Source organism: Simochromis diagramma, unplaced genomic scaffold, assembly GCF_900408965.1.
Source record: "Simochromis diagramma unplaced genomic scaffold, fSimDia1.1 OVJJ01000802.1, whole genome shotgun sequence".
Lineage (NCBI taxonomy): Eukaryota > Metazoa > Chordata > Actinopteri > Cichliformes > Cichlidae > Simochromis > Simochromis diagramma.
The window spans coordinates 4378520-4395670 of NW_024387492.1; the positions used below are offsets into that span (position 1 = coordinate 4378520).

At 41.9% G+C, this 17151-nt stretch overlaps 1 protein-coding gene across 1 annotated transcript in view; it reads right to left on the minus strand.

The window, feature by feature from the left end:
* The window catches only part of pak5 (p21 protein (Cdc42/Rac)-activated kinase 5), an 89376-nt gene extending 72588 nt beyond the window's left edge, over positions 1-16788 (minus strand). Inside the window, exon 1 of the mRNA XM_040016983.1 lies at positions 16517-16788. The gene's annotated coding sequence lies outside the window, so the exon portion shown is untranslated. The remainder of the gene's footprint in view (positions 1-16516) is intronic.
* Positions 16789-17151: the final 363 nt, after the last annotated feature.

Here is a 17151-nt window from a genome sequence, read left to right on the forward strand (position 1 = left end):
CGGTCCATTCTAGTCACTACCGTCTTCAAATTTGTCACCTCCAGCTCCACCTCCTGTCTTTTTGTCAACGCTGCTATCTACAAACCATACAGCACAGCAGATCTCACTACCGTCTTGTAACACTTGAACATGTGAAGAGCAAGGATAGCAAATATAACTCATATTGGACATTGAAGATGAAGCTGCCAAGCAGGAGGAAAAGCGGAAGACCAAAGATAAGGCCCACGGATGCAGTGATGGACGACATGCAGAGGGTTGGTGTGACAGAAAAGGATGCAAGAGACGGTGTGAGATGGCGGAAGATGATTCGCTGTGGCGACCTCTAAAGGGAGCAGCCGACAGAAGAAGTCTGCAATGCCCATGGCCTCCACATCCACGTACAGCCTCTAGCTGATTGGTTTGTAGCGTACATGAGATGCAGGCCATTTGACACACACACACACACAAAAAATACATAAAAGCTCCGGTCTTTGCAGCCTTATGTTGAAACATTAAAAATGTGGAGGAAGCCATGCATGAACACATTTGTGTCTGCTCTACATCACAGCAGATCTGCTACTATAGCAACATAAACTAATCTGTCAGTGTTGCTTTTCAGCCTCAAATGTTATAAATTAAATGGTTTCATGGTCTCTAAATTAAAACTAATGTTAGTTAATTGTGTTGCTTGTCAATTGTACTGGAAAAAACATAAAACACACACAGACACACACACACAATGTGGGCCATTATCTCAAAAACACAGCCCGCTATGACTCACAGCTTCACCACTGGCAAACACCTGGGGGAGGAAAGATAAGTCTAACCTACAAAGAAGAGTGGCCATACTTATAGAACATTGATCAGGCCACCACTTCAGACTGGACAGATCATTTCTTCTCTCTCCACTTCTACAACCAGTCGCTGCGTATAACTATCTTCTCTTCCACACCACTTGTCTTTAGCTGCAGATGGTAAATGGAACGGGTGAACCTGTTGACCTACATTAGCACTGTCTATATTACCACAGCAATTCTAGCCTGTTTAGAGCATAGTCATATATATATATATATATATGTATGTTTTAAATCAAAGGAGAAATATGCCAATGGCAGTAGGGCTAAACAGAAAAAGAAACACTGGGATAAGCTTAGGTCCTTAAAGAGCACTTTAAAATTATATTTACTCTGGTATAACTGAAGATTTTTCCAATATTTATGAAAGAAATGTAACTTTTACTGTGCTTGGAAGCAGCCAAAATGGTGCTTGTTTCACATCCCCCGAGTGCGTGGTCTTAAAGTTCTGAAATTCTTTCTCAGTTGTTTCAAACGAAGTCCGTGCATGATGTGTGGGAAAGAAAACAAGGAAGATATTCTGCATCTCCTAAATTTCTCTGGAGAGTGATATTTCTATAAAAAGATGAAAAGAAAAAACGTACAATCCTACATGGAGTCAGCGGCTTCACCTCTGAGAGTGAAGGTATCACACGTTGGAAGGCTTTTTCTACTTTTTCCTAGCAGGACACGTGTTTTGTAAAACTGTGCAGAAACAATTTGCATTTTTGGAGGTATCTATTAAGCTGCTTGAAACATTTGAAGACACCTGACTCTACAAACAAAGTTTGTAGGCTTGTGCCCCTTTGTAGCACTAGCCAAATGCTAAAGCTCCCCCGCCCACAGCTTCACTGACATTTGCACCCTTGACAGTGAGAAGGAAGGAAACAAAGGATGTCCGTAGAGTGTGAAGGTGGACTGTCAGGTGACATTACTCTCTGATATGTTAAGTGAGTATCTCCGTGGCGTCAGGTGAAGGCAATGCCAGGCTGTAGCACGTGAGAAATGAACTTATTATTTTTACATTAAACTGCCTGTCAGACTGAATTCAGTCCTGGAACAGTTATGGATTCCTTCCCATTTTAATTCCTGAGCATGAGCCAAGAAAAGCACTAACACTGAGAAACACCTGCAACTCAAATTCTTTGTCTCCTGAATTTTCTGCTAATGCACTTTCACTTCCACATGCACTAGTACAGGATGCCCTCACAACAAAGAGGCCAGAGTTCAAACCCTGAAAGGACCTGCATGCAAATGGTGACAGGGCCATGCTGCCAGTTTGTGTAGTGGAGCAGACAAAGTAAATCATGTTCCAGAAAACCAAACAAATGCTGACCGACATGACAGAGACAATCATTTCAGTTTGATCTATTATGTCCCGTGATGAATAATTAAACACTAAACCCACTCTGAAAGACTAAACTAATGCAGCGCGGGGCAAATCCTTGACCGCTACGTGGTTATAAAAATAATAAAAATCGATACAGAGATATTCAGTGAACTCTGGTTCAGTAGTTCAACAGCTAAAACAAACGTTTGAGGATTAACTAAATCTGTTCTCGAGCTAGAGTCTCGAGAGCAAACAGAGTAACTCTTTGTATTCTGGAGGGTAAAACTGTAATAAAAACAACAATGCAGCAGCAAAATGACTCTGCAAAAGTTGACCATTTTGACTACATCTGACTTTTGCCTGGTGTCCTGAATACAGCAGTTCTTGACTACATGTAATGCTAAATATAGCTTGCCTTTCCGCTCCACCAAACAGCCTCTGAGCTAATGTGGGCCCCCAGGCAGTGGTGGGTCGGGGTGTGACATGAGTCCAGCGGAGATGTTCTCATCAGCGGATCTCAGCAGCGCAGTGTTTGAGGCTCAGCCACAGACTCATACCAGTCCACATGACTTCACACGCTGATGCTTACTGATAACGGGCCGGGATTAGTGCCGCTGTGTGTCGATATGTGAGAGCGCACAGAAATATGTGCCTGTGTCTGTTCTCAGGCCTAAGACCCATGGAAAAGGTACAGATATGCACGCACCATATAACCAGTGTTATATCCAGTAGTGTCGCCATGCAGCTTCACAGCTGAGTACTGACGGTTCCCTTAGATGGCCGAGGTCCACCTAAGAGATACCGTGATGAATCAAATGGGTCACAAGATACTAACCAAAAGCAGGAATGAGATGTTTGAAATGACTTTGCATCTCGCTTTGTTATAGTTTGCAAGTTTTAAAGGATCAGAAGCAAAAAATAAAAGGCTAAATGCAGATTACATTTAGTTCATGGCTTTGTCTTAACACGCAAGAAATTCAAAATGATGCTATAAAGCTCTTATTTTGGGTTGATGGCATCCCTTAGCTGCTCTAAACCTCTCCTAATGGTACTCGGGGTGAAAGGCAAAACCTTCTTCTATAGTTCCTTGGTTGCTCTTGATCTATTTTCCACAGCTTTAATCATTGTATCCTAGGAGGCAGAAGTCAGAGCAGATAATACTGTCACAGCCTGTGACAATCAGATGTGCAAGTCAAGTGAGACTGGGTGTGGTCTGAATCTCAGAGCTCACATAGCTAAACCAAGCTTATCTTCCCTCCATCTCTGTTTTGGTTTCCTTCTTTCTTTTTTCTACAAATGTCTCACTCATTTCCATCTTAATAATTAGTTTAAATGTTTAAGGTATCATTTAAATAAACGGTTCTGCTCTGCAGCCTCTCTTTACGTCAGACTAACAACATGCACAGAGATGTTTTGCATAAGCAGGATAGTAAATGACAAAAAAAAATACAAATTTCTTGTTACATAGTTCAACATAAGGACTATAAAACTCCACATACATGCTTCAGACACACATATTGACACACATCTTCTCCAATAATGGTCAAATAAATTGCAGGGATATATTTTACCCGTTGAACTGTGGCTTACAAGCACTGGGCTCCAAAGCGCAGTTGTAAAGTTACACCACTAAAAACTGTATGCATGCTATTGTCCCTGGAATTTGCATGCATTCAGTTAGTGATTCAGAAAATATGTAAATGCTGCTGATAAGCCTAAATCAACATAACCTTTTTTTTCCTCAGCATGCTTCTGTTGATCATGCAGCATTAAGCTCTTGTTTTATTTACAGCAAACAATTTGGCATTTTATTGCTACGCTGAGGTTTTCACGTTCTTTATACATCTGTGCAACCTTTTCCTCTGACAATATCTCAAACTGAAGTGCTCATTCGATCCATGTTTGTGCGGAAAAAGATGTGTCAAATGCCCCTTTCTATCTGAGCGTGCATACAGCGTGATGCAGAAAGCCTGGGTTAACAAAGAAACCACCTTTGTGATATCTGTGTGAGTGGGGTTTGGGGTTTTGTCAAGCCAGCAATTGCAAAGAAAACCTGGCTATTTGGGGGATCATGCCACAGCAGCAATGTCCATTTTTATATTCAGTCCACTAAAATGCTCACTAAACAGAGATTATTTTGAAACAGTGTTTAAAGGATGTGGAGGGTAGTGAATTTATTATTTCTTTTCATAGCTGCCAAAATGTAAGAAATGAAGTGACACTTCAATTAACAAAGCATCGCTTTTTCCAGTAGTTTGTGATGCTACAGGCTGGATGCCACAGAGGCATTTAAAGGGCAGCCAGAGACAGTGTTTTAAACAAGTTCAAGGCCAGCACTTACAGACTAAACCTGCCCACAGCCCGTGATAAACATCAGCAAGTGACTTTTATCATCTCTGAGTTAGAAATGAGTAGACCGCAACAGCTGATCGGTGGACCTCGTGATTCATTGTCATTCAGAAATGATGTTGCTCATGAAAATGAGAAGCAATACCTCCAAGCTTTCAGAGTCATTTCCTACTATTCAGCACACAAATGCTCTCTCTCTCTCACACACACACACTAACTCACTTCAGGAGGATTGACTGGAGATAGCTGAGAAAGTAACAGCCATCATTACCTTGTCTACTTGTAAACCACAAGGGCCAGAGTAATCATCACCCTTAAACACAACGTTTCCTATTACTGACTGAACACACACACACCCACACACACACACACAAATACACATGATCTGTTTCTGCAGATGGATAAATTACAGAGAGAGAAATGCACAGTGGCACAGTCGTCCAGGGCAGATGAAATGAAGAGGCTTAGCTAGAAGGATAATAGAACAACAGGGAGGAAACAAAGCCAAATAATTCATAATGCATTGTAGCGTGCTGAATAACTGCACAATCAGTAATACTGCCTTTTCTCCTGGAACATTACAAAAGAGCAGAGACAGCAGACCTACGTGAAGGACCTACTTTCCGTGGTTTCACTGTATATGCTGCTACATGTGGCATGCGACCACACGGGCAACAAAAACAACTGGCTAATCCTCCCAAACGAACTCGGGCATAATCACTTTATCGCTACGTGATCTCTTTGTTATCTAGTTAGAAATCTGGCCTTAACTGTTGCCCTCAGAGGAGTGGACCATTTTGTTTGCTCTGTTGCAGTGAAACAAAGATGTGCAACCCATTTATATTTCAGCGGCGTACGACTTTCTCCTCCGCTTCTTCCTGCGTCTCACGGTCGACTTAAGGAGTGGTCTTTCTAAACACACCGGGAGTTTAAATGAAGCCTGCGGCTTGCTCACGTAGTGCCGCTCTGGCAGGGTTGTGAATGTGTTATAACCACAACCATGCGAGGATGTTGGAGCTCCTCCAAAATAAAAGTCCTGCAAGCAGGCGCACAACAAACCCCCATGGAATACAGCTAATAAGTCTATATGCTGTGCAATTTGTCTCTCCGTAGATTAACACACAGCAACATTTCACCCAGCTACAAACTGAAAAAAAAAACCTCAGCCCAAATGCACGTGGTTGCAGGCTAGCTGCTTCCTTGTGCACACTGTGAAATTTTGACCAACACCAATATTTAAAATAACAATCTGACTGATCGCCGAAGCTGGTACTGATATTTTAGTCCTCTTTGATTATTCTGTGTCAGGAAAACAAATAGATGATGATTAAAAGAAACCACTGATTAAAGCCTTTGAACGCTTCATCACACTCACGTCTTTAAACATTTAGCTACTGCCAAAGGTAAATGTCATGTTATTTGCCAATATGCCAATATGCCAATATGGCTGATGCTGACTGTAAGACAGACAGAGAGAGAGGGACAGAGTGTGTTAGCATGCTATTGCTGTACGCTTCAGAGTGGATCTCTTTTTTTTTTTAATATCAGCTAAGACTGCATCCCTCTTTTGTTGCCATTTCCTGCAGTTTCATGCCCAGGCATCAAAGAGAGCACAGCTGCGTCACTGGATGAATGCTTTAATCTATTCAGCTAGTGCATCTGTGTTCTCTGTCTTACACTACGTCATTAGCCGCCCGCCTTAAAGGACGTGCTTGTGTGTCTGTGTGTGTGTGTGTGTATCTGCCCAGTAAAGTGATAAGCATGCAAGTACATATACATGCAAACAATATGTGATCTCAAGTGTCTATGTATACTTTCATGCAGTATTCACTAGCAGTATACCTACTGACAAACCCACAGATATACACACACATATACAAAAAAGATTTCTCTTTAACTACCGCCTTTTTTATGCCCGAAGTTGCGTTGTTTCCCAGCTGAAGGCCGTGTTAAGACATCCCATCTCCGATGCTAATCTGTGTGATGGTCAAGTTTCCAAGCAGTGCTAAATTTAGGTCCAGATTGCTGCTTTTGACTGGTGAAGGGTTGGAAACAACATTCTTTACAGTCAAAGGAGTTCAGAATTTAAACAACAAAAAGCAAAAGATCCCCACAAGCCACTGTATCGTCTAACCACAATACCAGTACTGATACTTCTTTAACACAGTTCATTAAACATGTCTGTTTGTGTTTTCAATTGCACAATCTGACCAAACTGACTCTGGGAATGGAATGGAGTCAATTTTTATAGAGCCACAAACCAAATGCTAGGATAGATTGGACTGTCTTACCTAATATAAATCATTGTCAATTGAGCATGCCCAATCAGAGCGTAATCTATTCTGTATAATTATCTTAACAACAGGATGCTATTCGTCTTCTGTAACGCTGACTGAATGGATTTTACTTGTTTGGTCAGAACAAATGGGATTCTGAGCAGCTGTTTGTCAATAGGAGATGTATGTTATGTCACCATCCAGATCTAGCAATGGCTTTGACCAACTATGGTTTGAAGTTGAACATTAACAATCGTTAATCCTTCTGACCCATTCCTAAAGCCAATCGTTGAAACACCCAGTCAAGCAAACACCCGGTCAAGCAAACACCCGGTCAAGCAAACACCCGGTCAAGCACATCCACTGTGTAGTGTGAGTTTCCCAACTGCTATCAGAGTTTAGGCCTTGTTAACACTGGCCTTGCTGCTCTTTGCACAGCAGTCCACCAAACTCGGTATCTGAGATATCGTTGGGTTTGCCAAACCCATCTGGTGCTCCTCTTAATAAAAGTCTCTTTCCTTGGATGCTAGAATTAAAAGCATCCACAATAAATCAATAACCAAGCAAATTAATGAAGGAATATAAAACCACCTAAGAGAATATAAATATATTTACTCATTTATCTTTTTATTGTTTAATCCAGTGTCTACGGGGGCCCTGAGAGTTCAAATGCACCGCAACTTAAGAAAACACCAGTAAACAGAAAATCGCAGGAAAAGCACACAAAACACAGAGAAACTGTTTTTAAGGGAGACATAATAGGACAGAACAGAGACACATTTAATTTTCAAGCAATTATTTCATCATTCAGGCAAAAGACACGACGGAGAAAAAGATGTAAGGTAAGGTGCGTTTTAATCGTGTGATCCATGTAACACTGTAGATACATGCTTGCTATTAGCCTTTTACTGTTAGCTTGTTAGCTTGTTACCTTGAGGGTATTAGAGTTGGATTTTTGGTGAGCTTTGTGGGTTTGTTTTCCCTGTTTCAATTACATTGTATATTCAGCTTCCATTGTGTTTTCTGTGCTGTTGTAGCATTTCTCTGTTAACTAGTGTTTCTTAAGCTGCAATGCATTTCAACCTTTCGTTTCAGCCCTTCCTACTAACTCTTTTCTACTGCAACACAAGGACAGTGCCGTTTCTTTCCATCACCCTGTACGTGACATCATCTGGCTTTAGCTTCAGCCTTTGAACACAACATGTATCTGTTGCCATTACATTCATTAACTGTAATACAAACTGGTTTGATTGAATTGGTTCAAGCGCACAACGGTCAAATCGAGCCACTTTTACACATCGTCTAATAATTGTGTCCCAGATGGTGGATACAGTATGCTATGATGTAAGCCTCGATGCGATAGAAGCCTGCATCTTCAACCTCTCCGTTTCTTTTGAAGTCCCCCCATGGGGGTGTGGGAGCTGGGCGATGGTAATGAATCAAGCTGAGCCATAATGAATGTCCTTATTCAAGTCTGCTTTGATGAAATTCCACCTGACTGATCTCAAATCACAGAACAAAACAGCGAGAGCTTGCTCGCAACTGTTATGAAAGCTATACTGACTGGCAACTTGATGGAGAGCACTGAGCGACTCCGAGGATCCCTTCAGGATACTTTTTCTGTTTCTTCCCTTCACGTCTTCCTTTTCCCTTCCTTCCTTATTCCTCTGTGATCACTGAGTAGGATGAAATCAGATGAGTGTGTCTACAGTTGCACTACCATTTCAAAGTCAAAGATCCGTCACAATACACCCAGAGGAGAGACATAACTCGCTGTTTCGTTCCTAAACCGGTGCTACAAATATGCAGAAAAAACTTGGGAGCTCCATGTAATAACTTAGCTGCCTATCTGTCTATATTGAAACATCATAAACTATGACAACCATCCAACAACAACATCATAAATTTCAGCCAAGTGATGGTTCTCATAGTCTTTGTCGCTGTGCTGCGTTTGGCCAAGGAACTGAGCAAAAGGCCTGTTTTACACTTCAAATGAAACGAGGTGCTACGGCACAGTCAACATGCTTTGTAGAAGTCTGGGACGCATCTGCAAGCCCCCAGTATTCCAGATAGCTTGAAAAGACTGCCAGGAGTAACAAAAGAAGTAAGTAATTATAGAGAGATCTCAAAGACAAAGCATGCAAATGATTGCCAACGGCATTTAAGAGTGGATAAGACCAACTGCTGCTGCCACCACTGCTGCTGCTGCTGCAGGTTGTTTTTGTGATGGTTTGCTTTGCTACCTTCAGTTTTTAATTGGGCTTGTAACAATGTAGTGAAACTGGATTTGAAACTGCAGCGTAACTCCCAGTACGAAGCCGTTTGTCGCTTCGATCTGCCTGTAAAGGCTGAAAATGCAATTTCAGATTAATTTGATTTTGATGATTTCTGGAACAAAGTCCTTAGAAGAAATGTTTTAGCATCATGAGGTGCTTATTTGCTCTGTTGATCAGAGCAAGATCACAAATACATCGAGACTGTTGCTGGTGACCTAAAAGTACGACGAATATATGCTACCATACAACACCAATGATGAAAAAATCACTTTAAAATGTTGCATGTGAACTATCCCAGAAGGGAAAAGGGCAACAATGGGCTTTTCCTTATTCAATATATATAAAATCAAGTGACAAGATGTGAGGAAAATCTTGCCTATTCACGATCATAAAGCACAGTTTTTAAAAAGTACTTTGGGTGAAGGCAGCAGGCAGCAATTGGCTCCTCAAGTCCAGTCATTCTAAACAGGTATCACTTTAACAGTGATTAAACTGACCTCAGGCTTACAGCGCTTCACTGGTACATACCCCCACACACACTCAGACGGAGACAATACTTTTAAACACGCAGTTCTGTAAAAGAGTTAGGCCTCAGCAGCACACTTGAACAATGCAGTATCAACCAATTCGGCCGACAGGAAAGCTGAAGCATGTTAACACAGACACACGCCCGCACACATCCACAGAAATAGTGCAAGTCCCTAAGCCTGGAGGGTGGGTGACAGAGCTCTGTGCTGGGCAGCAGTAGAGGCAGATGCAGCATTCATGCAGCCTGAGGGCATCGCTGGGTATTCAAGCTTCACTTGGCCTCTTCTACAGTGCCCTCTGATGCCTTAACCCCATCAACACACACACACACACACACACACACTATCAGCACAATGCCAGTCAGGCCTTTCCAGCTTTGGACAAGAGACAAATTGGGAAAGAAGTAGAACAGGCTCAATGAGCGCAGACAAGTTAGACTGAGAAAACTGTAGAGGATGTAGGTTATGTTTGACTGTCTTCCTTCTACTTGTAATGCTATGTGAGTATCTAGGTTAACTCTTTCTTTGTGTGTCTATGTGTGTACGCATGTATGTGTGTGTGTGGGTTCAGGACAAAGAAATTACACAGCTTTATGAGCGTCAGCACAGTAGTTTAGATTCATGGCGTGCATCCTTTTCACGGTTTGTTTCTAAATGATAGATACCAGCAGATTATATGCATGTCCATAGGGTTGGGCAACTGAGTGAATATATGGCGTCCATAGTTGCTTGCTTCTGGACAAGTTGATCAACTTGTAAGACACAATCAGCACTAGAAGGTGGTGGCATTCCTTGAGCTAGAGAGGAGAACAGTAGAGTTAAGGTTATGGTTGGGGTGTGGGCGTCAGGGTTAACCCTAAAGCTTGATTTAGACCCGATGTGTAGTTACATTTCTCGGGCAGTGCAAGTCCGGTTAATAAGCAGGCTAATAAGCCTAGACACAGCTTCTTATCATGCATGAATACTCAGTGTAGTGCTGTCAAAACCTGTAACAGTACGGTTGATGTTAAGTCCTGGATAACAAAGAACAAAGTCTCTACTCCTAATACAAGAAGTTTGTCAGCTATCAAGCCACCTCAGGCCCCATGCTAGCTAAACTAGCAGCATGTTGCTAGTAGAGCATTAAAAAAATAAAAATAAAATCACATCTTCATTTAAAGGCTGCAGACCTTCACCTGATTGCATGCTCATATTGTCTAGTTTAAGACAGAAATAATCCCAAATAGTGGATTTTGCATTCATTACCACAACAAGTGAGAATTTACATGTGCAGTTGCCTGGTGGTTAAAATGGTGTTCAAATCCACCATGCCTTTCTTGCCGGGTCATTTCTGTGTGGAGCTTGCCTGTTCTCTCCGTGTCTGTGTGCGTTGTCTCCGGCTACTCCAACTACTACCAATCCAAAGACATGCAGTCAGTGGGGTTAGGTTAACTGATGATCCTAAATTCTCTGTAGCGATTGGTTGTCTGTTTTTCTGTGTTAGCCCTGTGACAGACTGGCGACTGTGCAGGGTGTACCCCGCCAACTGCCCTATGGCAGCTGAGATTGGCTCCACCCACTGCGACCTTGACTTGGGTAAGAGGAAGAGAATGGATGCACGGACATTCGGTTGCTCATTGGAAAATGTAACATATCACTGACACCCATCATTTCAGCCCTGTGTGCAAAGTGGATGGCTTCATTACATGACAAGTCATGACAAAAACATCTGTATCATTTATTTTCATTTGTGACATGTAAAGAGACGGCACAGTGGAATCACTTAATTCTTTAATCCTTAAAAGGCAACAAACATGAAGCCCACACACACACACACACACCATCACCTACACATTTTCTTTCTATCCCTCTCAATTGTTCATGGTTATCTCTCCTCTGTCAGGATGTCTCTTAAATACACTCAATCTCTCCTTCTGTCTTCCCACTCTTGCAGACAGACACACACACACCTCATTCTGTTACTGACATACCAGGCCATGCAGAAAACACAAGGGAAGCCTTTTTTTAATCCTGGGACCAAAACAGCAAAATGCAATAACCTGGGACAAAAGTGCTGACATCTGAAGATGAGTTTGGCATTCAGACAGACTGCTCGGTCACAGCTGAAATGAACAGAAGCGACAGACCGAAGGGATCACGAGACCCCTGACGATAAAAGAAAGACAGATACTCCTTTAATAGCTATTTTCACCCACTGCATAGTCACTGGGCCTTCAGCCTCATTTTCCTTTTCCTGATTTTCATTCTTGACTCTTTTTTTCATCAAATCCCCTTTTAATTCCAATAATTTACCCATGTGTGTTGTCTTTTTATCCTCACTTCCTGCTTCACAACCACCTCTGGGTCTCTCTACACTAGTCTCACCTTACTTATGGTTACAAGGCCTGTCTTCTTTCGTCCTCTTCCCATCTTTGTTCCTCCATTGTTTCATCTATTCCAGCTTCTATCTCCCGCTCTGTAGTCCTCTCTTCTCTCTCTTCATATCTCGTCTCTATGCAGACCTTGTTTGCCTGCTTCCTGACTCGGCTTCTTGATTAGCAAGATCGACCAGCAGAAATCTGCCAGACACTTTGTTAAAACAGCCAATGAGTCTTCAAGAGGTTTCCGTATAAATAGAAGGCTGAATCAGACAGTTCAATTACAGATAACACATTCCCACCCTTGAATTTCAAATGCTATTTAGCCACCGACAGAGAAATGGAGATTGTGGCCGGTGAAACGTGAGGTCAAGCTTTAAGGAATGAGGAAGCAGCACCAACAACCAACGCACACTTGAGTGTGCATAGCAAAGGCAGTGTGAGATTGTCTTTTTCTGGCAACACTATTCAATCCACCACGCCACTGCACTCTTACATAATTGTGAGTTTGTGTGAAGAACGAAAGCTGCCTCCTCATAGACAGCAAGAGCAGTCTAGTGCACAGCCATAGGGACTAAAATAGTTAGTCATGTGTTCATTATCGCTATCCTCTTTTAAATGCTCACCCTGTATCCAGAAACATTAAACAGAAGAGGACCTTCGAGTGGGTCCGTGCAAGTGTGTGTGGGTGTGTGTGTGAGAGAGACAGAGGCAGAGTATGAGGGGAAGGAGGTTGTGGGATTGTGATAACTTCAAAAGGTTATTATTATTATTACTGAAGGCTGAAGCCATGCTCTGGCATCCCTTAAGCTTTGATCATTATGTAAAGCTGTTGTGCTCAGCGCTGGCACTGAATACATTACAGAGTGGATAACCAGGGAGTGTGCAAGCAAGCATACATGAACCAACACATTGACTCAGCTTCGCAGTGTCTTCCGATCCAAAGCAACACACCCTATTATCTCTAAAAGACGAGCACCCTTAATCTCACATCGACGCGTGATTGGGACAAGGGGGGTGGAAAATTAGATATTTAAAGGTGCACTACAACTATTTCACACATGGAGGTCAGGATGCTCACGCAGAGGACAGATCTGTTTTTGGCTTTGGAGTTTTTATCAAGTTCAAGAACATAATGATATCATCAGCGTTACTTCAGCTCTACTTTGGAGACAAAGAAATCCTGCAGTAAAATGAAAAACAGAGGGAATTAAGAGGATTAAGAAGATGGAATCCTTTTGGATTTAGATCCACGTATGTCAAAATATCTTGGCATCTTGTTGCATCAACTTCTACTATTCATTTGTTAGACCTCACTTGTACCCTGCTGAAATTCTGCACTACTAGAGTGCTCCTGGTAGTGTTTTATATGTAAATCCTGTGACTCTGAGAAGTGACAGTTCTCAAAGATCAGACAGCGAAGTTAGTGCATAAACTGTGGTCATAATTTTATAAAAAAGAAGAAGCTCAGGCTTGGAATCTCGCTGTGCTCGTCAACATCATTTCCAGTGAAAACCTAGATATGGTGGGATTTAAGATGTCAACACTTTACCTAGCAACAGCAAGTGCTTCAGAGAAGCATACCGAAAATGAGGTCAGTGGTGCTTAGAGCACAAAAAAAAAAAAGTTTTCTGTGGATCACAGGCTGCATAAAAGATGGATGGAGCAACCATGACATCACCCACTGGGTTTCTGGGCTTTACATTTTGAATCGTCAGTACTTTTACAGTTGCCATGTTAGTTTGTTGGAGCTAGAAGTTGGCATATATGGACTATACGGTGGATTTGTCGGTGAAGTTATCGGCTAACACTTCCAAACTTAGTTAACAAGCTGCATTAAGTACAGGCGTAGTGCATAGAAACAAATACGTGTTAATGAGTGCAAAGTAACTGACTAATAGAATGCTAGAATCATATTTAACTAAACTGAAGGGCAAACTCTTTGGGCAGGCTGTTAAACATGGCAAACTATATTATGATTCTACTAAACAGTCATCTGAAAGGTACCTAAAGCACCACCCGGTGTACAAACTCCCTTTAATCTAAGTGATGCCTGGACGTAGCTACAATGACATCACCCAATGGTTTGTAAAGTCCCATTTTGAAGCCTCGAGATTAGAGTTTCCACCATCATCATCATCATCTCAGTTTTAAGAAATCTGATGTAATAAGGAAGTTTGAGTCTGACTCTGAAACCGCATGCACAATGGCTAAAGCCTTGTGAGTGATAACTCATTAGCCAGAGAGCGTTTGGTTTCATAATCCTATTTTTTTACCATAGTATGACCAGGAAAGTGTTTACAGAAGTCAAGGCAAAGTCATTTTCCTGTAGACTTTCACAGGACCAGAAGTTGATTTGCAAACACAGCTATCACACTCTGGTGCACTTTCACATTGGCTTAATTTTTGCAACCTAGGAGCTATGCCCATGTTCATGTCTTTGATCTTGACACGTGCCAATCCAGTTTCCAATTGTTCACTTATAAAATAATTCTCTGAGGACACAGTTGTAGTATACATATAGGCCAAACTATCTGTATCAAGCTGTAACGTGCGTCTTGATGGTGTAAAGTTGACAATTTTAACACGCGAGTGAGTGGAAATTGACTCTCTTCTGGAGTCAGCCTCAAGTGGTCGCTAGAGGAATTGCAGTTTTTGGCACTTCAGCATCTGCTTCATTCTTCAGCCCCGAAGGTTGCTGCTTGCTGCGGACACAGATCTTGTGATTGATAACCAATGGTTTTACTGTAAACTAATCCCTCTGTACTCACTTGTAACAATACGATTATTACAAGAATATTGTGGCATGGTTTAGTGCTCAGTTTAATCAGCACAGTTTACTACAGAATAACTTCAAGTTATATTTTATGTTAACACAATCTGTTATACAGACATGAATGTTTTTTCCTTTTGATGGGTGGGTGGGGGGTGGGGCAGGGTGTCTATTACACATTGTAGGGCTAGCCCTAAAAGGTACTCTCCTGCCACTGTAAGTGAATACCAGATGTTTAAGACGTCAACAGATGTAACTATCAAAGCAACATATGCATTGCAAAAGGTTATCTTTGATTCACACGAGCAGCGTGCAAAAGTGTGACCCGTATAGCAAAAAGCATGTTTAAAATAATGTATTTATTCTCATTGCTGAGTTGCTATATGCTGTATCTATGCTAGCACTGTACCTATTAAAGCAGGAAGTCGGGAGCTGTACGTCTACTAAGCAGACTTTGATAACGGCTTTGCAAGTCATGTTTTCATTGCAGTATTTAACAATTTTCTCACACCTCACCTCTAATGCCTTGTACTGCCTCACCTGCAATCTTAAAGTCCAAAACATATTCTGTTATCATACAGAGGCAGGGAAAGCAGGGAATGTGTATTGCAGTAAATATCTGGTATTATGCTGGCATAAAGATCTCAAATGATTAATAAAATAGCTGTGGATTACATTTTTGGTTGAATTATTCCATTAATTGACTAATTGTTTGTGTCCGGCTTGCTTTTATAAGATTAATCATTCTATAAATGATTGGTTGGTCCTATCCTGTTCTATCCTATCATGTTATTTATTGTTAGCTATGTCTATTGGGCTATTAGTCCTTGTATATCCCCTGCCAGAGTAAAATAATCTGCAGACTGCATTCTTCAGCGTATATCCCGTGTTTTGGGATAAAATACAGTCCTCCTGACTGCATTAGAAAACATGTTATTATTGCCTCTATTTATAGAGTGTCGCTATTAGGGTGATTATGAGCTTAGGAGGGGAACCCTTGCTCAGAGGGCCTAGCCACCACTTTTAATTTTCGTCTACACCATCTAATCCGAGAGCCACACTGAACTTGAAAACAAGCCATCTGTTCCTGCCCTTACCTGGCCTACATTGGCCGGAGCACACTCAAACTCTAGCTGCAAGAAGGAAAACACGGGCAGTGCAATAAAACTGTCTTGCACTGTCATCATCACTGTCACACTCCGGAGAAGATGTGCCGTAGTGCTACAATAAAAGCGACGCTGTCGTGGTAATAATAATACTGATAATAATACTAATAAAGAAATATAGCAGCACAAGAGCCTACTAGGCTAAACTCGCCAATGAGCACCATACACGCACACTGCGAGCCCCCAGATCCATTACAACGATTCCCCCCCTTCTCTTTCTTCGACCTCCAGCCAGTGATAGCAGTGGTTCTGGTAAGCAACAGTGACATAATTTAAGAAATTAGCATTACACAGGCCCTCAAAATCTATTTGCAACATACAGAGATGTGATGCCCACCCAGTTCAATACCAAGGACAGCGGTCGACGCTCGAGAGAGCCTGACAGCCATGACAACACATGCACTACAAAATGACAGATTTATTTCTGCACGATGCATCGTAAGCAGCTACGTGAACAAGCCCCGAATGACACTGCTTTGTTTATGAAGCATTAAACCCACGGACAGAGGGCTAGACACACAAAACCCTCGGAGATGCATTTATAGAGAGGCTTTTTGCCCCCCTGCAAGAAGCATCAACAGCCACATTTCTCCCCCTTACCAAATCACACCGTCAAAATGGCTCTATCGAATAAAACGCCCCGCACTTACCTGCTTTTCCCGGGGTGGAAGAGCTCACATGTCCCGTAGCTTATTTTAGCCTGTTAGTGTGGGTATTATCAATGTGGTGGGCACCGTTATGTGTCTGCCAGCGCCATGTTATTATCACTAAAGTGGAGGACTGTGCGGTCCTGTGCGCTACATCCGGGCTGTTGGAGAGAGCGAATGAGCGCAGTTTGTGGTGGCGGAGAGGGCGGAGAGCGCTCTGGATATATGTGGAGCACCTGTGCAACAGAGCAGGGACAACTTTCAGTCACGTAGGTGTGCTGGGAGAGCTACACATCGAGCATATTCAATAAACGTCGGTGTGAAAAACCTCTTTCTTTTCCCCCCTCCCTGTCGTCTATTGTTGCTATGGAGAGTACCAGAGCAGTATAGCTGTTTGGACTAGCTTAATGTAATACACAAGAAGCTGAAATAGCTTACAAATACACACGAATAAACTGTTACAATAATTAGCTTAAAATGGTATAGTATATCATACATTTGCTTTTAAATTGTTTATAAGTTGTTGACGTATTCTAAAGTTTAATTATATTTTCAGTAATAACGTTAAATAAAAGTTAAAAGACTGAAACAGCTTAAAGTTGGCTTAATGGTTCTGGCAGCTAGCTTGAAGTAATGGC